Genomic DNA, 25755 nt, shown 5'->3' with positions numbered 1-25755 from the left:
AGCAAAAACAAAAACACAGGTAGAGGTGAATGTTAAGAGTTTGTGAGTCCATTCAGTATTCTAACAATAGCTGGTGCGTGTGTTCAGGCTTCTGTACCTTCTCCCCGATCGTAGAGGTTGTAGAAAACATGGCCTCAGCATAGGAAATATTGACCTGGCTACAGAGGTCTGGATTACTATTGATGCGAGGCTAACACTTGTATGAAATTGTCTCATGCAATGATCACCATCACAAGGTTTTCCATGCAACCTTCCATTGGATGGAGCATTGAGAACATCAGAAGGTAAGATTTTATTATAAGACTGTGAGAATGAACACATTCTCCATGTATGCCTCAACCATATCTATTATTCACTTCTCTCACAGAGAGAAACTAAGAGCAGGGAAATTCTTCAGTGTGGTCTGGCCAATATGTATCCCACATCATCTGTAATTGTCTTGTCATTATCTTGTCATTTCCTCATTGTTCTTTGAGGGACATTCCCATATATAAATTGTTGTATTTTCTACATTTCTATAGTGTTTGCACTTTCAAAAGCTTTGGATAGCTTGTAAAACAGGCAAATATTTTTTATATTTTTAGAAACACACCTAATTGTCTCTTAAGCATTCTACACCATTCATGCCAATGGCTTTAACTGGAGCAGTTGCACAAATTGCACAAATTTATGAACCCCTGTAAAATCCGTTTCATTGAAATTACTTTCCTACCAGCCAGCTGAGATCCCTGGTTTTAAACTCTTTATAGTGTAAACAGTATTTCAATGTTACTCTACCATGCACTAGATTAAATTGACAGTACTTTATGCAAAAGATGCATGCCCTCCCAAAAAAAGCTCACATTTTGGGTTTTTTTCTGCTTTTATCCTTTCCCTTTACCACGCCTGCCTCCCAGCTCCAAGGGCAGAGACAATTCTATGATTCCAAGGCTGAGTAACCATTCTCCATCTGCCAGGGTTTTGCAGGAGTGTCCAAGAAAAAAAAGAGAAACACTGCATTTATGTAGGAATTTTCACAACCACTGTCCTACCCAAAGGACTTTACACCCAATGAAATATTTTGAAATGTTGTAATGTAGGAAACATGGCAGCTGGTATGTAATCCACAAACTCTCTTCTCCTTCAGTCATGTTGGCATCACTCGCTAACCTTTGCATCCCATTAAAATTGATGTCATTGCTGTTAGCTGAAACATAACTGACCTGCTGATTCAGCTATGATTATGAGAAACTTTCAAAACTTATGAAAACAAGTTTGGTGTAGACTTTGGTGATTTTGGAATACCAGCCCATGCCAGGTAGACAAGGGTAGACAGGATGGTGAAGGAGGCCTGTGAGATGCTTACCTTCATTAACTGGGGCTTAGAATGTACAAGCAAGGAAGTCTTGTTACAAGTTTATTAAACATTAGTTAGGCCACAGATGGAAGACTTTCTGCAGTTCTGGTCACCACATGATCAAAATGACATGATTTTACTGGAGAGGATGCACAGTAGATTCACCAGGATCCAAATGGGTTGAAAAGTCTCGGTTTTTGAGCAGATATGAGATAGGCTACACTTGTTTTCACTGGAGCAGAGGAAGCTGAGGGGGCATCTGATTGATTTATACAAAATTATGAGAGGCTCGGACACGGTAGATTGTGAGAATCTTTTCCCCATGGCAGATGTATCGAAGACCAGAAGGCATAAGTTTAAGGTAAGGAGTTTTGAGGAGATCTGAGGAAAAGTACTGTCATTCAGAGTGTGGTTGATGTATGGAAGGTGCTGCCTGAGAGGGTGGTGGAGGCAGGTAACTCTCATAACATTTAAGAAGCATCTGAGTGAACACTTAAAATGCCAGGACATAGGTTGAACCACATGCAGGTGAATGGGATGACTGTAGTTTGGTGTTTATTGGTTGGCATAGACATGGTGGGCTGAAGGGCCTGTTTCTACACTGAATAACTCTATGATTATGACTTTATTTGTTGGCCATAAGAACAAAGGCAGCTTGGCTGACAGTCAAAAATCATCCAATTACATGGTATGGTAAAGCAACCATAGTCTGACTGGACCATAGGGCTGCTCCCTCACTAGAGAGTGAGAGAGACACACAACTCATGGTGGTGTAACCTGAGGGTCATCATGCCTCAGGTGAGAGGAGAGTTCTTCATGGTAACTTCAGTTGGTGTGGGAACTGAAGCCATGCTGTTGGCTCTATCTCTTCATCGGAGAACAGCTGTTCAACATACTGAGTTATCTGACCTGCCACATGACCACTGGCAGGGGTGTTAAGATAGGGCTAGTTGGTCATTTGATTGTCACCTCCAGTTTTACACCCAACTGGAATTGGCAATTCGACCTGGAAGGGCGGCTGAGGCAAAACCAAAGACCCTGGGCTTCCTCTCCTTATCATTTTGATTCAAGAGACATTCAAAATGTAACATGTAAAATGGAACACAAGCTGAAAATTTCGCTTCAGATAAGAGTTGTTAATATTGGTTCCAGCGCCCTGACCTCCACAGTGTTACTGTTAAAATAGATTAAGTCAACAGCAGAAGCAGAATTGAATGAGCAACCTTCCATGACCTGTACAGCTCAGTAAGTCTGCACAGTGCCTTTTGTTCACTCAGCTATCTGGTGAGCTCAAGCTGATTTGAATGCAATGGCATGATATTCCCCATGTTGTGTACAGGCTAAATCATCCATAGATCTCCAATTAGCAAGACTGCATTCAATTAAGAGGCTTGAAGTATCAAATTAACTAGCCTTGATGGATACCCATTCTGCTGGGGATTGAAGGGACGACACACATATTCTATCAACACTTTATTCTGTGCACGTTCTTGTACATTTGATGCAGAGAGATCCAGGAAATTAAAAAGTTGTCTGATTCAGCGAACAGAGAAGGAATTCATCCCGGCAGTGATTACAGTCCTCGATACAATATTAAGTGCAATATAACTAAGCATTGACAAATGGTAAACAAAGTATTAACAGATGCTTTTTTCCTATGAGATCGTTACAGTCTGGAACTGAATGCTTGCCTCCTAGTTTTCCACAAGACTGTCCATGGTCAAAACAAGTTGCAAAATCTGATGACATCAAGCTATAGGTTTCAGTCATTATCAGATCTGCATGGTGGCTACATTATTGAACTAATTATCGAGACTCCTACAAAAATAACCTGAACGTTGGATTTGGATTTCACCATGATATCTGAAGAATTTAAATTCAGTTAATTGAATAAAGGACTACTATCAGTAGGGGTTACTATGGAACTACCAGATTATTGTAAAACCCATCTAGTTCGAAATGTTCTTTAAAGGAAATGTCATCCAAATATGCCCATACCCAATATGTGACTCCAGTCTAACCTGTTCTTTGGAAATGTCCTAGTGAGTCACGTGGTTATAGCAAAACCACAGTGATCACCTTCTTAGGGGTGTATAGACATGGGCATGAATTGCTAACCTTGTAAACAGTGCTCACACCTTGGAATGAAGCAGTTTTAAGCACTGACTCTTTTGAGGAAAAGCCTAACCTAAAGCAGGGACAGCTAAGCCTCCTTGCCCCAGTGGAAACCTAAAACATTTTGACAAGCTCCTATTGATAAACAATTAATAAATATGTACATACAGTGACACAGTAAGATTTAGGAATAGGAGGAGGCCACTCAACATCATGACTCGATTCTAAAATTCAGTTAATGCAAGCCATGTCTTAGCTCCTACCTACCTTGATTCTGTAACCTTTAATAATCTTACCCAACAAATATCAGCACTCAGTTTGGAATTTCAAATTGACAAATGACCTCAGCAGCTTTTTGTAGGAGAGAGTCCCAGATTTCCATTCCCCATTGTGTGAAGATGTGCTTCCTGTTATTGTCTCTAAGTGGCCTGGCTTGAATTTTAACTTTAAGCTCCCTTGTTCTGGACTCTGCTCTCTTGTTTCCTTTCTTTCAAATCTATCAATTGCTTTAATTGCCATATGAACACCAATGAGGTCACTCTTAAATCACTCATTCCACTCATTTATGCATACTCTGTTTCACAGCCAATTGGTTTTAAATATTATGTTGCCTCCTTGCCCCCTCACCCACCCCTGAACATAGGTTAGTGCACAACCTGGAGGACTTGCCAATACTTTGAGAAAAGAGATACTTCAAATCATGTTTTAAAAGACAGGAGGAGGTCACGATTCACACCAGAGTTGATGTAATCAAGGGAAACTTGGATACATCTGCAAGGCATAAAAAAAGGATGCTTCTGATCGGTTTTAATAAAATGAGATAGGAGGAGGCTCACGTAGAGCATAAATACCAATGTGGGTCAGGTGGGACAGGTCAAAGAAAGGTGGCACCAAAACACTGTACGAGAAAATGCAATAAAATATTATTATCACTAGGGGCACGGCAAGCTGATTAAGAACATGTTCCCAAGTGCTTTCACACGTATCAACCAGCACTATTGACAAGAGCCAGATTTATGTCTGACAAAATGCAATGTTAAGATTCACAGGCACAATTGCTGGTTCAAAATCAGATGGGATCAATTAGCAATGTCTCATCCTGTTGCACAAGAGAAGGTCTTGTATTTATGAGGTGTTTTTGCATTGTAAGTCTGTTTTTGTTGCTCCATCTTCAGTGGCTGTGCCTTCATCTGCCCTCGAACATGGAAAACATCATATAACTATTCAGCAATATAGAGGCTATCAATGTGATAATGTCACAGATAAAGCCAGTGAGCTATTCAGAAGAAGTTCCCTTACAATGGGAGTGGTGGGACCATAACCATGTGTTGGGAGGGATGGAATAAAACTCTTTCACTTCATGAGCACAGGCTTGATTCTCCTTTCTGTAAATTCCATTTGTTCCTCTGAAACAAAACATACCCAGTGTTTGCTGAAGAATTGAAGAATATTGGATCATAAGCAAGGGAGAAAAGCTGAGAGACTGGTGTAGCCAGTCAACAACAAGTGCTTGTATTTATATAGTGCCTTTTACTCAGCAATACTTCTTTGTGTTGGCTGGCACTCCATGAACCATAATCCAATTTCCCACACTAGCCATTCATTCATTTCCCTAACCGTAATTTCCCTGTGCCATGTAGTTCAGGTAGTAATCCAGAAGTTATTACCTTTGAGGTTCTGCTTTGTAATTTAGCAACTGACTTTTCATATTCCCTCAGCATAACTTTCTTTTTAATTCTGCCTGTGTCATTGGTACCAACGTGAACCACGACTATTGGATATTCCCCTCCCCACTGTAACTTATTCTCCAACTCTGAGCAGATATCCTGAGCCCTGGCATCGGGCAGACAACCCTGTACTTTCTGCAGCAGATGTCAGTCACTCTCACTATACGACATCCTTCCATTCTTCACCAGACACTGGGCAGGAGCAATTGTATTCCAGGGGAACAATTGTACTGAATTTACAACGCAGAAGGAGGTTGTTCGATCTAACTCCAAAGGAGCACATACTCCAAAGGAGCTTCATCCCAATCCTCCCCCTCAAAATAATCATTTCCACCACCTCCATTGTCAAGGATTTTATCTTGAAAACTTGAATGGTTTTATCTCTGACAATATTGTATTGATTTCTGAGTTTTGGCGATCAGCCATGACAATTAGCATATTATACTTGTCAACGGCAATTAGAGATGAACAATAAATACTGACTTAGCCAACAATGGGCACATCCCACAAGGAAATAAAAATAAATCCATTCTCCCCTCCTGCTCATCACCGAGGAGCCTCCTGGAGCGAGCTTTTATTTCTCTCTGCAGGCACTGTTCTATTTTACACTCATCAACTACAAGGCTCACATCTGAAAAATAGCCAGTTGGATGAGTCAACGGAACTGAGTTCCAGCAGAGCAGGTGATGCAGGCTGTGCCAGCAAGGAACTAAGGTGTTAGAAACTCTAACCTCACTTAAAAGACAAGTGCTTGTGAACATGTACAATTCTAGGAATGTGTGTGGAAATGGTGACTAGAGCAGGTACGGAGTGATACTTTGCAGAAGACTATAGACATCTCTCCATTTGAGAGACTACTCCACAGCCATGGGGTAATAATGGCCCCCATGAACTGATTAGAACAGGTATGTCCATATGAATACAATTGGCACGGTGGCCTTCTTCCTTTTTCTCACTAAAAAGAACTTCATTCATAAACTTTATAAAATAAGAAATATTTCAACTTGAATATTTGAAAGAAAATCCAAATACAGCATATTCTATTTGATACAGGATGAGATGGATCGAAGGGTCTGTTTCTATGCTGTACAACTCCAAAACTCTATAGTTGGAGTAGATGTAATATTTACAAAATTAATTCTGTGTTGGATTAAAAAAACCAAGGACAAAAACATTTCAAATTGTGATTACAGAAGGTGCAGTAGGAATTTGCTCCAAACTGCACACCTCACTCTGAAGTGCCTTAATACTCCCAACTTGTAATGTACTTTTTTAGTGAGTCTCTCTACCTTTTCCAGCCTGACAATGTACATGGTTGAAAGGTCCTAGACAGTCACCTTTCCCCTTTGCATCTCCACAGCAGCTGCTCCAAGATTTAGTGGCCTCAGTGGTTCTTCCCAGACTTTGGAATGTGCCAGTCTGCAACAGGGAGAAAGTGGGGACTGCAAATGCTGAAGATCAGAGTTTCTGATGAAGAGCTTGTGCTTGAAATATCCACTCCCCTGGTCCCCGGATGCTTCCTGACCGGCTGTGCTTTTCCAGTACTACACTTTTTGACACCTGTCTGCAACACACAGTCGAGGACAACTCCTTGCACTGAGAGACCTGAAGGTGTCAGACAGACCAAAGAGCAAGTTGTTGATCTTCCAGACGCAGTCGGTGTTGGTCTCAGTGTGTGTTCATGGAAACAGCCCACAGAGCACAAGCATCCTGCATCACGGAGCTGCTCGGCATGAACCTCGACAAAAACCACTGCCTCAGTCGCTAAATATTTTTACAAAGGCACATTCCCTAAGGAGATGGGCTTACAGCTTCTTCCCCATCACAACCGCCTTTCAGACCATAGGCAGAAAGGGAGACTCTGGGGGCATAGGAATGGATCTGACTGGAAGGACCTTTTTCACCACCAGCCAAGCTAATTCTTGATGCTTGTCTGCCAGTTCTGGAGAGGAGGCAATTTGCCAATTTGATAGTGTGCTCAGTGAACCATCGGAAATGATCAACCATTTCCTTTCCCTGCAGGACCTCGGTTAATCACTGCCTGATGGACTTGTGGTCAATGGGCTCTCCTTCTGTGTCTTGACCTCTATGACCCCATCAACCTGGAAGCTGGAAGTCAGAAGATGAATTGTCTTCATTCAAAGCACTGCTTTCCAGTTACGTGTTTCAGTTATTCCAGTTCCCACAGGATAAATATGAAATGTCCCACTGTCATTGTACCAGCTGTTGTAAGCTTGAGATTCTCAAACAGCAAAGGCAAACACAGAGTATCAACAGTCTTGGCATCTCATTTCGAGGCTTGTGCTGTGTGTTTACTGAAGACTAGAATAATGATTCATTAACTAAGGAAGCAGCAGATCCAGACAGCATAACAGCTTGCTGTCAGTCACTGGTACACCAAGGATTTCACATGGTACCACAGAACCCTCAAAGCAAGAACTTAAGACAATTTGTCAGAAGTCTGCTCCATTTCCTGTCTGATTTATTATGTGGAACTGCACTGTCCAGAAGAAAATCAATCGTTGTTTGTAGAATGCAGTTTGACAGACCAAGCTATTGAGCATGGAAGCTTCAGAAGGCCAAGGCTGAAAGAGAGAGTTCCAGACAGCTTTGCTCAAATTTTAAAGGTGCTTTCACTGATGGTAACGTGGGGGAGAAAAACAACAGAATACGCAACGTTTTACAGAACATCCTTTGCTCATGCGCTACTTGCCTCACTCTTCCATTGTTGGTCAACTGCCGTGCTCCCAAGCTCTGGAATTCTCTTTCTAATGCTTTCTACATCTCCCGCCCTCTCACCTTTTTTTAAGGTATGGTGGCTCAGTGGTTAGCACCGCTGCCTCACCAGTGACCCAGGTTCAGTTCCAGACTTGGGTGACTCTCTGTGTGGAGTTTACACGCTCTCCCTGTTTCTGCGTGGTTTCTTCCGGGTGCTCTGGTTTCCCCTCCACAGTCCAAAGACGTGCAGGTTTAGATGATTGGCAATGGGAAGTGCAGGGTTACAGGGATAGGGTGGGGTGGCGGTGATCTGGGTGGGTTGCTTTTTGGAAAGTTGGTGTGGACTCGATGAGCCAAAAGGCCTGCTTCCACACTGTAGGGACTCTTTGATCCTCCTTAAAATCTATCTCCTTTTGGTCACCAATCCTGAAATACTCCTTTTGTGATCAAGTTTGTTGACATACACTCCTGAAGTGCCTTTTGTGCTACTTTAAAGAGGCTATACAAATGCAAGTCAATGTTGCTGCTGCCCTGAAGTGTCACCCTGGAATACCTGCTGAAATCCAGAATGAATTTGGTTCATAACTTTTCGGTTCAATAGTGACAGTGCAGCCAACTAAGCTGAGGTGACATGGTCCCTTTAGCTTAGCGTGCCTTCTCCACAAGCAAATACTAATTCGAAAGGACTCCAACCTTCACAGTCAACTGACTCTGGGTTTGTGAGTGGTTGGGCATTAATGCTGCTCCTCTTACAAGTAAAACAAGACCAGGAATATTATCAGGACACCATCAGGATTATTGCAGCTTTCACACAGCAAATAAAATAGCTCAAAATATTGATGTAGGGGTTTTATTTCCTCTGTTGTGGACTCTCATTTGATAACTGCCCACTGGAGCTTATCCACATTCCTCTGACGGTGTATTGCAGCTTGTGTGAGAGTAGGCTCTCTGCAAGATGTGCTTGCTGATTATTGACGTCTGGGCTCAGAACTGTTGCAGGTTTAGGGACAAATCCAGACACACCCCATTAAATTAAACTTGTGCAATAAATTATTCGAAGCAAAGCCAATCTCTTGTGGTGACTATGAGGTTCTGCGTAATTGATTGGTTCTGATGAATGTTATAAATTACTCGAGCTTTGCCCTTCTGGTTTAGTAAATGATCCGAACCTTGAGATTAGATCACTCTTTGCAGCATATTAGAGTTAACACTTTGCCCTGTGCAGAGATAGTGACAATTCCTGGAAAAATGCTCGGTTTTTTGGTGTGTAAATTCTCTGTGACTCTGATACCGATGCAGGGAGATTTCTGAGTGAGGAGCTTTTAAGAGTTTTCACACACAATACACAAGAGAAATCTCCCATTAAGTGCAGGATGTAAGACTCGATAAAGGTCAATGGATAAAGGATTACTAAAAGAGTCACAGCGATGACTGGCTTTGTTAAGTGAGCTGCCAGAAGTAAAGCAGGAAGGACTCAGATTTGTGTCTTGATTTGTTCCAAGTGGCAGAAAAGGGAAAATCAGTTAATGCAACCTTACATTGGTCATGGGTTCCTCCTCATCACTGTCACCAGGTTAAGCACAAATGTAATTTACCCAGAGAGTATTTGAACACAGATGTTGTTCTTCTTAATGCTTTCATGGGATGTGTAAGCCCAGAATTAATTGTCCATCTGAATCATTCACAAGGCCATTTCAGAGACCAGCTAAAGGTTAACCACTTTGCCTAAGGTTTGGAGTCATAACTTGGTAAGAGTCTGATTTCCTTCCCTGAAGGAGATTGGTGCACAGGGTAGATTTTTTTACAATCAATGGCAATGGTTTCACAGTCACTATGACTGAGGTTTTTGCCAGAATTCCAGACTTTTTAACCACATGGAGGAGACATGCATGGGAAGAGAAACTACACAAGTACATGTGGGGCCCTCTTGTGATGCAGAGACAGTGTCGCTACACCTGGACCAGGAGGCATTGGTCCAAGTCCCACCTGCTTCAGAGTTGTACAATCGCAGTTTGATGAGAAAATTAGATTAAATAAGTGAAATTTTTTGGGGGTGGCTCAGTGGTTAGCACCACTGCCTCACTGTGCCAGGGACTGGGTTCAATTCCAGCCTCAAGTGACTGTCCATGTGGAGTTTGTACATTCTCCCTGTGTCTGCATGGGTTTCCTCCGGGTGCTCTGGTTTCCTCCCACAATCCAAAGATGTGCAGGTTAGGTGGATTGGCCATGCTAAATTGCTCCATAGGGTCTAGGGATGTACAGGCTATGTGGATTAGCCATGGGAATTGCAGGGTTACAGGGACAGCGTAGTGCATGGGTCTGAGTGAGATGTGCTTTGAAGGGTCAGTGTGGAATCAGTGGGCTGAATGGCCAGTTTCCACTGTTGAGATTCCATGAGGAAGAAAATAATAGAAGATGTTACAGATAAAATTGCATGAAGTAGGGTGGTTGGAGGCTATTGGAGAGCACAAAGGGTGCCAAAGAGTAGATGGGTCAATATAGACACAAGAGGTAGCAATAGTGACATGCCATAGTTGAGGCTCCAGCACTGATTCCTGTGGCTCACCCCTTCTCATCGTCTGTGTACCTACACCACATATTCCACAGCAGAAATTCAGAGGCACAAGAGAGTTACTAGAATTTACTCTGGATGAGGAAAGTTCAGATTTGTGGAGAGACTGGAGAAGCTGGTATTAGAGCACAAAAGGTTAAGAGGACATTTAATAGAAGTGCTTAAAATCTTGAACGTGCTTGATTGAGCAAATAAAGTAGCAATTCTCAATGGCAGAAGAATCAGTAACGAGGAGACAGCTTTAAGGTGCTTGGCAAAAGACCCAGAATTTACAGGTGACAGCATTGTTTACACAAGATTATTGTGATTATGGTAAGGCACAACATAGAAAGGGTGGTGGAAGCAGATGCAGTCATAACTTCCAGAAGAATAATTCTCTCCTACTAGTTCAATATGCACACTAATGAAATCCCATTAATGTCGTGCTGGTAGTTTAAAATAGCTTTAAATAATCCAGACTTCAAATGCAAAAATTAACACTTAAACGTTAGAAATTAAAGAATGATTTGTATCTCCTTTTACAAATATGTTAATGTCTCAAAACTTACTTACTCATTTATGAGATGTGGGCACTGCTGGCAAAACCAACTTTTGTTATTCTTCTAAAAGGATACTTTATTCATAAAATCTGCAATATAAAATAGTTTATTTTAATGCAATACATGAGGAGTCTTATTACATTGGCCATTTAATGCCAAACTGCAGCTTGAGGGACTTTATGTGGTTTCCTGTCTCTTGGTACACCACATCAGAAATACCTTCAGCTGCAGCTTTTTCCCACTGAGCTTTTTCAGTGGCTGCCCCAATCTTCAGTGCTTCCTGAACCTAGTGCTTGTGAACCTTGTGTCTGTCGGTAACACTCAGTCATCAACAAGACTTTGGACTGGGAAACCAGGAGGTTTCATCATTGATTGGTCTGTATGTATATGTGTCTGTGTGCATGTGATTGTGTGTGCGCGCGTGTGTGTGTGTGGTTGTGTCTGTGTCTATGTGTGCGTGTGTGTGTGTGTGTGTGTGGTTGTGTCTGCGTCTGTGTGTGTGCACATGCGTATGTGTGTCTGTGTGGTTGTGTCTATGTCTATGCATGTGTCTGTGTGTGTTTGGTTGTGTCTGTGTCTGTGTGTGCCTGTGTGTTGTGCGTGTGTCTGTGTGTGTCCGTGTGTGTGTGTGTGTGTGTGTGTGTGTGTGTGTGTGTGTGTCTGCGTACATGTGTCTGTGTGCGTGTGTAGTTGTGTCTGTGTGCGTGGTTGTATCTGTGTGTGCACGTGTGCTTGTGTGTTGTGCGTGTGTCTGTGTGTGTGTCTGTGTTTGCGTGTGTGTCTGTGTGTTGTGCGTGTGTCTGTGTGTGTGTTTGTGTGTGTGTGGACATGCATGCGTGTGTCTGTGTGTATGGTTGTGTCTGTGTCTGTGTGTGCGTGTGTGCCTGTGTGTTGTGTGCATGTCTGTGTGTATGCCTGTGTGTTGTGCGCATGTCTGCGTGTGTATATATATCTGTGTCTGTCTGTGTGTGCGTGATTGTGTCTGTGTGTGTGTGTGTGTGCCTGTGTGTTGTGCGCGTGTCTGTGTGTGTGTGTGTGTGTCTGTGTGCATGTGTGCCTGTGTGTTGTGTGTATGTCTGTCTGTGTGTGTCCACGTGTGTGTCTGCATGTGTGTGTATGTGCGTGTCAGTGTGTGTGTGTCTGTGTGCATGCCTGTGTGTGTGCGTGTCTGTGTCTGTGTGTGCGTGTGTCTGGGTGTGTCTGTGTGTGCGTGTGTGTGTGTGTGTCTGTGTGTGTGTCTGTGTGTGTGTGTCTGCATGTGAGTGTATGTGTGTGTGTGTCTACGTGTGTATGTGTGTGTCTACGTGTGTATGTATGTGTCTACATGTCTGTGTCTATGTGTCTGTGTGTGTGTGTATGTGTGTGTGTGTGTCTGCGTGTGTGTGTGTCTGCGTGTGTGTGTGTGTCACATCATAAAGAAAAGGAAATGGAGGAAAGGTAGAAGTGCAGGAGAGAGTGGATGCACTGACATCAACATTGATCCCTTGATGATCATTTAAATGAATCCACATGAAAATCACTCTGGAAAGCCATAAGAGTGGGATAGTCTCCTGCTCAGTCAGAACAGCCTCCGCAGATCAGAAGTCTCCATGCATAGGCTCTTGTCATGGGTTTATCTCATCGGCAAGTGTCTTCCATGCTTTAAGGGAATACTGGAAGAAAAAAGATAAAATGGACTAAAGATTTAATCAATGACTATGGCTAGACATTTTATTGCTTTAATTAATAGAATTGTAAATGCTATTTCTAATAGAAAATTTAATATCATTGATGTAATAAAAGTAAATGTATTTTATATGATTTTCAATTGTTGTGTTTCAATTGAATACTTTCAAACTTAATCAAAAAGTGGACTTCATGGGGGATATCCTCATGAGATGCTCTGGTCAGGTTGCAAGAAGGACCTGAGAAGGACCTGGGCATCACTGGCAAGACCAATGTTTATTGTCCTTGAGAAGGTGTGGGGATGAGCTGTCTTCTTGAATCGCTACAGTCCAAATGGTGCGGGGACACCTATCGTGCTATGGGAAGAAGGTCCAGGACTGTGACCTAATGAAAACTCCACTAGTCTGTTCCATCACTCAACACCATTTTGCCTGACCTTCAACCAAAATGCTACTTTCCCACCCTATTTCCATATTGCTTAATTCCTTTAGAGTTCAAAAATTTATTTTTAGAATATATTCAATAACTGAACATTTACCATGGTCTGACATTGAGAATTCCAAAACTTCACAGCCTCCTAACTGACTGACTCCTTGACCTGAGACTGTAGTACCTAGATCTAGACTCACCAGCCATGAGAAGCAGATTAATTGTGAACTTAACATATTAATGTCCAGGATATATCATGAGGCAATCAAATGGGTTAACAGTACTGAAATATATAGCATGATCGGGGGCTGGTTAGCTCAGTTGGGGGACAGCTGGTTTGCAGTGCAGAGTGAAGGTAATAGTGTGGGTTTGATTCTCACATTGGCTGAGGTTACCATAAAGGACACTCCGACTTAACCTCTCCCTTCATCTGAGGTATGGTGACCCTCAAGTTAAACCAGCACAGCTGTCTCACGCGACTGAGAGAACAGCTCTATAGTCCAGCTTGGATGGCTGGTTTGCAATGCAGAGTGTTGCCTACAGTGTGGGTTTAATTCCTGCCCTGCTGAAGTAACTATGGAGGTCTTTCCTTCCCATTTTCTCCCCTCAGCTGAGGCATGGTGACCCTCACGTTAATTCATCACCAGTTGTCTCTTAAATGAGATCCTATGGTCAGGTAAGACTATGGAGTCTGCCTCTTAGTATGATTAGAGGAGATTGAGAGTGTGGGCACTGAAATATCTTTTTGCTGTTCCCCCAGGGGTTGCAGGGGGCATGGATTAGCAGTAACTGGCAGAAAGCAATGGACAGAAACATGTTTTTGCCCAGTGAATTCCTGTGATCTGGAATATGCTGTCTGAAAGGGCAGTGATCACAGATTCAATCATAAGTTTCAAAGGGGAAACAAACAAATACTTGAAGGGAAAAGAAATTTGCTGGGCTGTGGATAAAAGGCAGGTGAGTGGAGCAACTTGGAAAATTCTGCCAAACAGCCAATACTTGATAAAATGGGCCAAATGACCTCCTCCATAAAATAAGCCTTTGCTACTTGGTGATTTGTGCAAGAATCTTCATAAAATCAAGAGAATATCTCCTGAATTAAGAGCTCTTATCAGATACTAGGCAGAACATCGAGCTGACAGTTCTCATATACCATGATAATGACATTTTCTTCCCTTGTGTATTTGACAGCTCATTCTTCAAGAATGCCTGGCCATTGTCTTATACCGTGTCTCACACGGCTGTCCCATTGTCTTACCTCTGCAGAAAATTGTCAGTCCCAGTCTTACATTGGGGCAAATTCCAGGCTGAAAGCCCCCATACAAGAACTGAGGCAGTGTTCCACTGTGGAAGGTTCTGTCTTTTGAAAGGACTATTAAACCAAGGCCCTATCTGACATCTAAAATATTCCAGGACACTATTTCAAAGTATATCAAGTCTCTTCACCAGTTTTTATTTATTTTTTCTATGGCCAATTTTTATCCCTTAAACAATGTCATCATTATCTAATTGCTGATTGTGAGAGTACACATATTGACTGCTGCATTTCCTGCATTAAAACTCTTCAAAAATCATACATTGACTGTAAAGTGTTGTGGGACAAGTTGAAGTTGAGAATAGTTTTCTTCTTTTATACTGTAATGCCTGAAAAGGAACGGTTGCATGTTCCTGGCTTTTCAAGAAATGCTACTAGTGTAACTCCCATCCATTTTGAACCAGTCTTCCCCTCACCTAAAGGAGTTTTTTTTATTTCCTTTTGTTTCTATGAAATGAGTGTAATTTCTCAATGGGATCATTTTGAGGTGTTTCCAGTGGTGTCACATCCTTTTGAACATCTTGGAGTTTGTAGTAACAGATATTATCCTTTTGGGTGTTCCTCAGCCAATTCCTCCATGATCTTGCCCTCCCAGGGACCATCACTACAATGGCAACCTTGTGAGACCTCTGTGCTGCTTCCATCCTGGCCTCATGTGTATCTACCGTTTGCAAAACCTTTGGCAGCCTTGCCTTCAGCACCCTGGGTCGTAGCTCTGAAATTCCTTGTTCAAACACCTCCACAATTGTCTCATTCTTTCAGATTCACTTTAGTGCCTAGATCTTTGAATAAGATGTTGTTCATTTGCCCAAATGTCTCCATATGTAGTCTGGCATCAAATTTAACTTGATAATGCTCCCTGTTAAGCAGCTTGGGATCTTAGATGCTATTTAAGTGTAAGGTGTTGATGATGCATTAGTTTCAAGGAGCGAGCAGTGAACGGAAAGGATAAAGGTACAGTGAGGGTCACAAACAAATTGTTGGGGTGAAGACAATAGGACGGCAGTTCTCTAAGGAACTCTGCACTTTTCCAGGGAGGGTGCCAGTGGAGTGTGTCACTTTTTCCAGCTATTTTCCACAGATATAAATCATCTCAAAGTCTGCATCGACAAGGCACACATCAGGGGTATGATGGAAGGTGCCCCAATTGCCCGGAAGGATGCAGCTCTAACAACACTCAAGAAGCTCAACATTACCCAGACTCCTTTGGGTAATCGACACCGCATCCACCACCTTCAACATTCACTGCTCCACCACTGTCACACAGCGGTGGTGGTGTGTACTATATACAAGATCCACTGCAGTAACTTACTGAGGGTCCCTATTAGCACCTTCTGAACCCATGATGTCAACCATCTGGAAGGGCAAGAGCAGCAGGTGCGTGGGAACTCTGCAAGATCCCCATAAAAGCCACACGCTATCCTCACTTAAAATGATGGCACCCTTCCTTGGGTCAAAATCCTGGAACATCCTTTCTAACAACACTGTAGGCATCCCTACACCACAAGGACGGCAGTGGTTCCAGAAAACAGCTCACCACCACCTTCTCATGATGATCCATGCTGGATCGAGCCAGTGACTTACCCAGCCAGTATACTGTTTAAGAAAAACCTAATCCATCCGTTCTCATTATGATCAAGGTCACTCCAGCTTAAACATTTTTGACTTTGCCTCATTCCAGCCTGTCACCGGGTACTCAGTAACATCAGCCAATCTGCAGACAGCAAGTGACTGATGCCAATGCAACTCAGTAAGTCTGGCAGCATCTGCGGTGACAGAAGCAGAGCTGACGTTCCAAGTCCAGTTTGACTCTTCTTCGGGACAAATGTTTGATGGCTGATGCCAAATTTGGCCGTACAAACGTTTTATGTAATTTCTCCCTTAGACAATTTGGGACAAGGGCACCCACAGACTGTAGCCAGAAGCCTTCAGACATCAGCACAGCCAGATCAATAATTCAACAACCTAAAGGATAGAACAGTTGATACTTGCAGCATGGATTTTGCCTTGGCAAACATTGAGTACTGCACTCTGGCAAATGCATTTCCTCATCTCATTGTCACATTGTTCCCTGTCTTATCATTTACCAAATGAACCCATCAACACACTATAATCAATAAATTGGTCAGACTCAAACTGATAAAAGGGCCAAATAATTAACAGAGTCGGTATAATACACAGATGGAGAATCCAGTGCCAAAGCAGACTTTTCAAATTGAGGTGAGCACGGGTCCATGTACAGGGAAAGATTCTGTTATTCTGCCTGAAAAACAAACTTTATATCCAGGTTCAATGCCTCCCTGCTCACACAGTAGCAATGTTTATATCTTCAGCAAATCCATCCCTGTGGCCAATTCTCTGTCAGCTGTCTCAGATTTAATGCCTGTTTCATGCTGTAGTTACCAGTCTATGAGAACTTAGATTAAAACTGCTGAAACCCTTCGCTTAGATCAATAATAATAACAGCGATATTTGTCTTTTATAGTAAGAGTCTCTTCTGTTCTGCATAGATTCAGTCTAAGGCTGGTCACCAAGCTCTGTAAGATTACTGTGACACTAATGGTTCAGACTACATGATGTTATAGGAAGTTAACGAAATAACACACGAAAGCTCCTGTTCTTTGAGTGTGCTTCACCATTCAACACAAACTATAGGACCTTAATGTTACCTTCCTTCTTGATCTCTGTATTGCTTAATCCTCTTACATTCAAATGGCCTTGTTGTTGAAATATTCACTGACTCAGTATGGGGTAGAAAGGTCGAAAGATTCACGAGCCTTCGAGTGAAGAAATTTCTCATCTCTGTCCTAGATGGGCAGAATGGTGGTAACACTACAAGAGGTATCCAGTCAGACCTGTCCCATGTTCAGGTTATACAGGATGCTGCAATCTAGGTGTTAGTACTACACGAGATGTTGCTCTACTGAAATCCATGGGAAAACCCCAGTGTTGTTCCATAAATCAGGCACTATGGATTTAAAAATTATGAGAGTGCTATGTAATAAATTATACTGTGCTGCTGGCATTATAACGGTCCTAGTACATCAAAGTCATATTTCACAGAGCTCAACCAATGCATTTTCTATCAGAATTAATCTATTGAAGATCTTGAAAGGGACTATTAAAAAGAGCAGATTAACATGACATGATTGCTTTAACCCCATCTGCATGCTAAAGGAGGAGATAATAAAGGAGTTAATTTTTAATAAATTGTTACCAGCAGTTCATTGCTAATGGTTTCAGAAAGTGATTTCCCCGAAGACCAGCAACAACTGTTTGTGTTATTCCCACTGTCACCCTCTGCCCTCTGTAAGGAGAAAAACTCAGGACAGATGCTGACTGTCGGTGCCCTTGCCCAGCCTCAGACGTGTGGTTGAGGCAGTCACCTTTGCACAATGATACTGCAAACCTTTCTGCCAGAGTACAGCGTTAGTTGATAATTAAAAACCGAAAGAACTGCAGATGCTGTAAGACAGGAACAAAATTAGAAATAGCTGGAAAAGCTCAGCAGGTCTGGCAGCATCGGTGGAGAGGAATCAGACTAAACATTTCGGGTCAAGTGACCCTTCCTCAAAACTATTCTGAGGAAGGTCACTCGACCTGAAACATCAACTCTGAATTCTCTCAACAAATGCTTTTCCAGCAATTTCAATTTTTGCCGATCATTGATAATTGTTAGCCAGTGAGTGATAATTCTGGGTCTCAGCGTCTGTGCCCTCCTCCCTCTGTCACACAAAGCACCTGGCATTCTTTATAATGGAGAATCCCAGCTGGAAGGCCAAGAGTGTCGGGAATAACCAGGCCGAAAAGCAACAGGAAGAGAGACAATGTCATTGAGCAGGAAGTGATTGGGCAGGCAATGCCATCTCTGAGTTTTAAAACCAATCTTGAAGATTTGTGGGTAGTTTGGACAAAAACCTGCAGGGTTTGAAGTGCCAGAGAGGGGGGCAGTAGAACATTTCAAAAGTATTCTCAGGATACGTGGTACGGGGGCTCAGTGGTTAGCACTGCTGCCTCACAGCATCAGGATCCCAGGTTCAATTCCCACCTTGGGCAACTGTCTGTGTGGAGTTTGCACATTCTCCCCGTGTCTGCGTGGGTCCCCTCTGGGTGCTCTGGTTTCCTCCCACAGTCCAAAGATGCGCAGGTTAGGTGAATTGGCCCTGCTAAATTACCCATAGTGTTAGGCATATTAATCGGGGGTAAATGTAGGGGAATGGGGCTGGGAGGGTTGCTCTTCGGAGGATCAGTGTGGACTTGTTGGGCTGAAGGGCCTGTTTCCACACTGTAGGGAGTCTAATCTACTTTTGATTCATTTATTCCTGGGATGAGGGTGTAGCTGGCTGGGCCAGCATCTATTAACCATCCCTAGTTGCCCTTGAGAAGGTGGTGGTGAGCTGCTTACTTGACCACTGCAGTCCATGTGCTGTAGATAGATCCCCTACACCACCCTCATCAATGCCATCCGGGAGGGAATTCCAGGATTTTGACCCAGTGACACTGAAGGAATGGCAATATATATCCGAGTCAGGGGGGATGAGTGGCTTAGAGGAAATCTTGAAGTTGGTGGCATTCCCAAGTATCTGCTGGCCTTGTCCTTCTGGATGCAAGAGGCTGTGGGTTTGGGAGATGCTGTCTAATGACCCTGAGTGATTTTCTGCAATTCATCTTGTGGATGGTACACACACTGCTGCTACTGAGTGTTGGTGGTGAAGGGAGTGGATGTTTGTGGGTGTGGTGCCAATCACATGGACTGCTTTATTCTGAATGGTTTCACATAAGGCACCAGCCACACACACTCAATATCCAAAGACATTGGCATCCAACATGTGCTAGCCTCTAAGAACCCTCATGGTATATCTCTGATCCACTTACAGAACATTTCTACACTTGAGTGTTGAACAAAAGAGTAAATTGGATGCAGCAAGGATACTATATACTCCGGGACATGCACCAAGCTCATGGACTGGAGAGGTTATTTCTCCGGCTTGTTCATTTACTCTCTTAGTGCCCACTCAGTTTGGGCTGACTTGACTGCTTACAGCACTCCAAATTTATCTTGTCTTTCTGCACCTTGCCCCTGAGCCAACTTTACAGTACAACAGTATACTGTGCTGTTTAGTACAGACAAAAAGGCAGGACGTTTGTCATGGCTGTCGGCAGTTGTCAGTCAGGTTGAGGGAGATTGCCTTCAGTCAGAGGGTCCTGGTACAGCAGTTCAAGGGCAGGTTCCCATAGAGTCCAAAGGCTTGGACATGGTCAGTCAGCAACTCTGGGTGGCCAGAGTCAGAATCTTCTCCGCATAGGAGCTGAATGTTGGGCAGCTCACCATCTGCCTTGCCTCTGTTTGCCCTATTGTGGTTACCTCCTGGAATGAGAGAGAGGCAGGTGATGAAAGTGGTGGTACAACTGTTACCTTGGGGAGGAGGTGTCCTGAGCCAAGGAATCGGCAGTGAGGAGGGCGTGCAAGGTTAATGGTGTCAGGAGCTGGTGTGTTTGAGTGTGAGTGGGAGGATGTTGTAGGCAACAGTGAGAGTGGTAGAGCAGGAGCCTTGGTGAAATATGAGTAAAGTAGCTGAGATAGAGTCAGAGTGAAGTTTTGGTTAGTGGAAGGGGGCACTTAGGGTCATAGAGTCTTAGAGACGTACAGTGTGGAAACAGATCCTTCGGTCCAACTAGTCCATAATCCCAAACTAAACTAGTCCCACCTGCCTGCACTTGGCCCACATCCCTCCAAATATTGCTTACTTATGCACTTATCTAAATGTCTTTTAAACATTGTGACTATATCCACATTCACTACTTCCTCTGGAAGTTCATTTCAGACACAATTCACCCTCTGTGATTGCCCCTCATGTCTTTTTTAAACCTTACTTTTCTCATCTTAAAAATATCCCCCCAGTCTTGAAATCTCCCACTCTAGGGAAAAGATACCTGCCATTCACCTTGTCTATACCCCTCATGATTTTAGAAACATCTATAAGGTCACCTCTCAACCTCCTACGCTCCATTGAAAAAGGCTTCAGCCTATCAGCCTCTCCTTATAACTCTCTACGCTTGACGACATCCTGATAAATCTCTTCTGAACCCTCTTTAGCTTAATAATATCCTTCCTTTAACAGGGCGACCAGAACTGGTCTCTCATACGGTGGCGGATTGCAGAAGGTCATCAGAAGTCTCCTGCAAGATCTATCTCACTCCTCACTGTGGCTTGCAGATAGTGGACAGGCTTTGGAGAGTTAGCAGATGATTTATGTACCACATATTTCCCAGCTTCTGAAATGCTTTTGTAGCCACAGTATTGATATGCGTAGTCTATATGGTTAGTTATGTCATGATCTGATGTTCCAAGTCCAAGAAACTTATACAGAAATCTGAACAAGACAAAAATGTAAAGGTGGAAATACAGGCAATGTGAATCTATATGATTTTGAAGAATGAGAGGAGATCTAGTTAAGGTATATAAGATGCTAAAGAGGATTGAAAAGTAGATGTAGAATACTTGATTCCCAATGTGGAATAATGTAGAATGAGAGGTCATAGTTTTAGATAAGCAGAGTTAATACAGCGATAAGGAGGAATTACTTCTCTTAAAGGATCATGAATCTGTGGAATTCATTAGCCTGGGGTGTGGTGGATTTCGGGACACTGAATACAGAGGACCTTCGATTATCCGAACATGAATTATTCGAAATTTGGATTATCTGAAGATGATCTCAAGATTCCATAAAAGCATTGCATCAAAGAGGTAAGTGAATCTGGATTACCTGTACTGAGGAACATGTGAAAATGCTGGTAAAAACAAAGAAACACAAGCAGCTCAAGCAACTGTGACTGGATTTTTTTTAGTGTAAGGCTTAGTTACACAGCCCTTTGCAAACAGAAGTTCTTTATTCCCGTCACTTCACTGGGCCGTTCATGAAAGAAATGACAGAGAAAGTAAACACATGCATGAGGCAGTGTTTCTGTCTTTCTCTTGTGACACTGAGTTCACAGAAACTAATAAATGCTCTTATGATTGTGGAAGTTGTTTGGGACCTTGATTAATGTTGGGATTTCATATATTTATGTGATGATAATGGTTTAGTCCTTCTCAGTTTAACCTGCAATTTGCAGAATGCAAAGATTAGTTTGCTTAAATAGCAGACTCATCAAAATTATAGATTTAAACAGTCTCTCTGGTAGAGCACAGCGTTTGATCAGTATGACTCCCTTGTTTAAGGTCAAATCGATTATCCAAATAATCAATCATCCAAACAAAATATTGCCTGTACGTCTCGTTCCAATAATCGAGGTTCCTCTGTAGATTTGAGGATGAGATACATCGATTTATAAGGAGTAACAGAGAGCAGGCAGGAAAGAGGAGTTGAGGCCGAGATGAAATCAAATGTTGGAGCAGATTCTAAGGGCTGAATTGTCTACTCGTGCTCCTAGTTCTTAAGTCCTTATGTTGCTCTCCATCTGGTAAATGGTTTAACTGCGTGTAGACTGGACATTCTTTTCTGATAGGTGCCTCTTGTAAAGTGAGGGTTGGTTAACCTAGTCAGCCTGAATATGGCTCAGAATGACACCAACAGCATGGTTTTCAATGTCAAGTCCCATGCCTGCTTAGATTAGATTCCCTACAGTCTGGAAACAGGCCCTTCAGCCCAACACGTCCACACCAACCCTCTGAAGAGCAACCCACCCAGGTCTATTCCCCTGCCTGATATTTACCCCTGACTAATGCACCTAACACTACAGGGCAATTTAGCATGGCCAATTCACCTAACCTACACATCTTTGGATTGTGGGAGGAAACCCATGCAGACATGGGGAGAATGTGCAAACTCCATACAGATGGTCGCCCGAGGCAGGAATCAAACCCAGGTCCCTGGCGCTGTGACGTGGCAATGCTAACCACTGAGCCACTGTGCTGCCTGATGTGGAGTGTTGTCCCTCCAGCCAGGTAACCAGTTATTTCTATTGAACAGAGGGAGACATGGCAGTAGGCCCTCATGGACATTACCACTCTCAAAAAGCTATCTGACGAGATGGGATGCAGGACGCCCATTCTGCACCCTATTCCACGTCTGCTAATGATGTGAGCATTGACTTCACTTGCCTTTTTCTTAATATTGAAAATTTATGAATGTGCTGAAGGCCTAATTAGTAATAAATCAATCAGAGAATTGGGCGTAGCTTGATTTATCGTGTGTTTTGATTGTAGCGTGAAGTGGATGCCAGAATTGCTTTAGTTTTTCATGTTCCCCAGGGTATCAGGTTAGTGTGACTATACCCAAGGGCTGGGAATGACACCCACATAAATCTGAACTTATTAATTGGACATAACTCCACTAATTCTGCAATTCATCATCACGTTGCTAACCCAGTGTCAGGTTACACTACCACTTCCATGTCAATTTTAAATCCAGTTCATGTGTAGTTCTACATTCGCTGCAAAATAGAGTGAACCATTATTGAAAACCAATTCCTTTCTTCCTGACTAGTGTTGTCGAATCCAGTCACCACCTGTTATTCACACACAGCAAATTAATACTTTTTTTTCAATTCAGTCTTCATCAGATGGACGTTAGGACTTTGCAACATTCCATTTGACTGAACATCCTATTCCAATACGTTAGCCTGACCAAAAATAGCTAAATGATCCTGCAGAAAAGACAATCTTTAACACAAAAGTACTCTAGGTTCACCGAGGTATGTGGCAAAGGAATGAAGTGAAGGCATGTTACAATGTTTCAGTGGCAGCACCACAACTGGATGCAGTGTGATGATCAGTCGCTGCTTCTAAAAATATTCGAGCTGCAGTCAGAGTGCAATACATCACTGCTCATCATTTGTCCTGCTCCCTGAATCCCAGGTGATCGCTGAGAGATTTTAAAAAAAATTTGCATTTGTCTTCCATCATCTGGTGAATGTTTGCCACAAGTTTGGCAAGTGTTGGAACCCTATTGGATGGCATTAAATAGCATGACCTACACAGCCATAAATATACCATCATACCTACACTCAAAATACATGCAGAAATGCTGCAGTACCAGTCCAAGTGTCCTAATTAAAGGCAATGATGGAATGCCACCAGATATTGCAATTACAAAGTTGCACAATATAAACTTTGATTTGATTTATAATGGTCAAATGTACCTAAGTACAGTGAAAAGTATAGCAGACCATAACATACAAAGGCACAGATCGTAGGGTGATGGAACAGAGTGAGGAATACAAAGTTACAACCGCAAAGAAGGTGTACAAAAACCAAGATCAACATTAGATTTGAAATTTGAGATAGGAGACATTCAGTGTTCACAATATTAACCCCAAAAGATTAATTTAAATATATAAATCTAACCGATGTTTGCTGGTGATGTTCACTGTGATTTTGGAAGACACAGTAAGAGATTAAGAAAGATTTAGCTGGAAGGAAGTTTAATGCTTCTGCTGTATGAATAGGTGTCTGACAACAATAGCAACAACTTCTTCAAATTCATTTGTGGTATATGACATCCAGACCACCGCTTATTACACTTGATAAGATGATGTGGAGCTGCTTTTTTTTAACAGTTTCTGTATGCATGGTGTTGGTAGACACACAGTGCTAATTGGAAAGGAATTCCAGGATTTTGACCCAGCGGCAATAAAGGATGTATTTCCAAGCCAGGATAGCGGAGGGGGACTTTCAGGGCTGGTGTTCCCATGGATATAGGTGATAGATTGTGGGATTAGAAGGCGCTATTGAAGATTAGTTTAATTGCAACAATGTCTCTTCTAGGTGGTACACGAAACTATCACCATGCACTGTTCGTACAGGGACTCAATGTTTCAGATGGTGAATAGATGCTGATTGAGTGGGCTGCTTGAATGTGCATCTATGTAATGACTTCAGCATAGAAAGAGGCTGTAATGTGTTTAACAGGAACATTAACAGGTAAACAAGGAAATATTAGAATAGGTGACAAAAAGCTTGGTCAAGGAGCATCTTAAAAGAGGGAAAGATATCAGGATTTCAGCCATTATGTGGCTTCTGAACTTGAGTCAAGGTGACAATTGCAATGGAGAGAAGGGAAAAGAAAATTTGTTTCCAATTACATCATCTAAAGCTCCGTGCAGAAATTAATCTTGTTCACTCTTGTTTGAAGGTGAGGAGAGAAAGATTTAGAAATATTGACATTTGGCTGAGATAGAAAATGGGAAAGCATAGAACATAGAAAAATACAGTGCAGTACAGGCCCTTCGGCCCTCAATGTTGCGCCGACCGAAGCCTACCTAACCTACACTAGCCCAATAACCTCCATATGCTTGTCCAATGCCCGCTTAAATGACCATAAAGAGGGAGAGTCCACCACTGCTACTGGCAGGGCATTCCATGAACTCACAACCCGTTGAGTAAAAAATCTACCCCTAACATCTGTCCTATACCTACTACCCCTTAATTTAAAGCTGTGTCCCCTAGTAACAGCTGACTCCATACGCGGAAAAAGGTTCTCACTGTCAACCCTATCTAAACCCCTAATCATCTTGTACACCTCTATCAAATCTCCCCTAAACCTTCTTTTCTCCAATGAGAAAAGTCCCAAGTGCCTCAGCCTTTCCTCATACAATCTTCCTACCATGCCAGACAACATCCTGGTAAACCTCCTCTGCACTCGTTCCAATGCCTCCACATCCTTCCTATAGTATGGCGACCAAAACTGCACACAATATTCCAGATTGTTTGTTTGGCATTGTTTGGCAGTTTTTGTGAAAACATATTTCAACTATTATTGTTATATTTTTAATCCATGCTCTACTGCTCTGTTAAAAAGCAACCCAAAAAAATACTGAAGGTAGTATTAAGTTGTAAGCTGTTAAATTAGCTTGCTTATGTATTAAGTCTGGACTGTTCGTTTGGTTCCACTTTAACTGCCCAGAGACAAAATGATCGTTCACATTTTTCTGATTGGCTGAGTCAAATGATACTTGACACTATCACTATATTTAACCATCTCTCTTAATGTTTTATTGTGTCTTCCAAATTACACTGAATGTCACCACCAAACATCCACTGGATTTATACATTTTAATTAGATCCTTGAGAAAAAAATGTTGACATTTAATGTTTTAATCCTTCATTGATTTTGGTTAAGCAAACTTTATGGTGCAGCTCCTGTAATTGCAATATCATTCTATCACCGTCTTTACTCTGACAGCACTTACATATGCTGGAATACATGTCTGTGCATTTCGTGTGGGTTTGCGTGGGTGGTTAAGCGTATCTGCATTTTGTGGGTAAATATGTACACATGCATTAGTGCTGTCTTGTTTACCATGTGTTCTTTGTGAAATATTTGTTTTCACGTGTA

Source organism: Chiloscyllium punctatum, chromosome 42, assembly GCF_047496795.1.
Source record: "Chiloscyllium punctatum isolate Juve2018m chromosome 42, sChiPun1.3, whole genome shotgun sequence".
Lineage (NCBI taxonomy): Eukaryota > Metazoa > Chordata > Chondrichthyes > Orectolobiformes > Hemiscylliidae > Chiloscyllium > Chiloscyllium punctatum.
Note: the sequence above shows the minus strand (reverse complement) of the source record.